The sequence below is a fragment of the Stylophora pistillata genome, chromosome 9, assembly GCF_964205215.1.
Source record: "Stylophora pistillata chromosome 9, jaStyPist1.2, whole genome shotgun sequence".
Lineage (NCBI taxonomy): Eukaryota > Metazoa > Cnidaria > Anthozoa > Scleractinia > Pocilloporidae > Stylophora > Stylophora pistillata.
The window spans coordinates 20972701-20974611 of record NC_142527.1 but is presented as its reverse complement, the minus strand read 5'-3'; positions in this window follow the sequence as shown (position 1 = coordinate 20974611).

The following is a 1911-nucleotide window of genomic DNA, read 5'->3' as shown; positions in this document are numbered from 1 at the left end:
GATTGAAACGTGTTCATAAAAGTCTCCTCGATGGATAAGATAGAGTTAATAAACATGGCTGTGGTATTTGTTTTTTGCTGAGTTCCGTAGTTTTTGTAAATTGTCCGCGACGAGTGAAATTAGGAAATTATTTCACGCGCGTTTTTGTCAAAATTCTGAAAATTTCCCGAGCCTTTAGGTGAGGGAAATTATCAGAATTTTGACAAAACGCAAGTGAAATTATTTCCTAATTTCAGGAGAAAACCATTTGATTACCTTTTAACATCGTGGGTGACAAATTATGTTCACAACCGTAATTGTTATTATTGGTTTATTCTATCGAAAACCGAGAACATAAAGAAGAGTATAGTTTTCGTTTAAAGCATACATTATTGCTAAAGTTCGTAATATTCTGAGTTTCTTCACAAAAATACCTTTCGAATTCTTCGTGCCTGATACAAGAGATGTTACCATGGCAATTTTGTAATTTCACATGTGAAATTAAAAATAACGCTAAAAGTTCGCGCAAAAATTAAGGAGTAATTTGTCACCTATGATATTATTATTATTATTATTATTATTATTATTATTATCTCTTTTATCGCAGTCTTTGCTGGTATTCTTTTTGTACATCAGCCGGGCGCAAACCATGCACCTAGAGCGTCTGTCACTTAAGTCAATCATTCTGTTCATACACTAAGCACCTTACTAAAGATTCGCGCCGATCCCAGCATGCAGATCTTTTGAATCTCTGTCATAGTAGCTCTCTCTGATACTTTCTTGATGTTTTTCTTGATGTTTCTTATTATTATTATTATTATTATTATTATTATTATTATTATTATTATTATCATTATTATTGTTATCTCTGATTGTTCTTGATTCTTATGTCCTGTCACCATTAGCGCCGGATCCAATCTAGGTTCTGACGTTCCAATGGGTAATCATGGTCTTCATTCGATCGATAGAACTTTTCGGAGCATGTGGCTTCATCCTAGGAGGGTGATCTTTTGGAGTTCTGTAATGTTTATTTTTCCTGGTATCTTGTCAATGTGTTTTCCAATGCCTTTCTTGACTACTCCAAGTGCCCCGATGACAACAGGCCCTGTTATTGTTTTCAATCCCAACATTTTCGTAATCTCAATTTCCAGATCTTTACATTTGGACAGTTTCTCGGTTACTTTTACTGATGTATTTCGGTCGGAGGGGGTTGCCATATCTATCAGCATGCATGTCTTTTCTTGCTTATCTTTAATAATGATTATTATTATTATTATTATTATTATTATTTATTTTTATCATGCAGTGCACACGTATAGATGCTCTAATAAGTAAAAGAACAGAGGGCGCAAAGCGTAGCATATGTCTTCTTAAGAAAAGTACGTCTATACAGATAACTATGTTTATGTCTAAGAACTAAAACGAGATATTCCCTAGAAGTCTCTACAATATTTCCTAAAAGTCTCTAAAACATTAAAGTTCGCACTGTTACTTGACGGTGGCCTTGACGGTGCGCGCTATGTTCACCGAGCTCCAGAGCGTCGCTTTCTCCATTTTTCGCAGGACTTCCTTGCTCCTATCGCTCTCAAGCTTGTTCATTGTTTTCTCTAGCTCCTTCGACCACCCCCCTAGCACATCGATAACTATTTTGAACTGCTCTACGCAATAACCAGGATATTGCTTTTTAAGCTCCCATCACAGTGGGGCATATTTTTCCGTCTTTCCTTCTCCTTCTTTCTCCGGTTAGCTAACCAGGGACAACTCGTTTCCATCGCCCAGAACTTCCTTCCTGTTGTGATCCACAAACCTGACATCCACTCTGTTGGCCTTGACGTGACTATGGTCGGCATACACTGGTACATCCCAGTACGCTGGAGCATCCGAAGATTCGTACACTGGGTTTGGTTGTTACTAACGATTACCATAGATGTA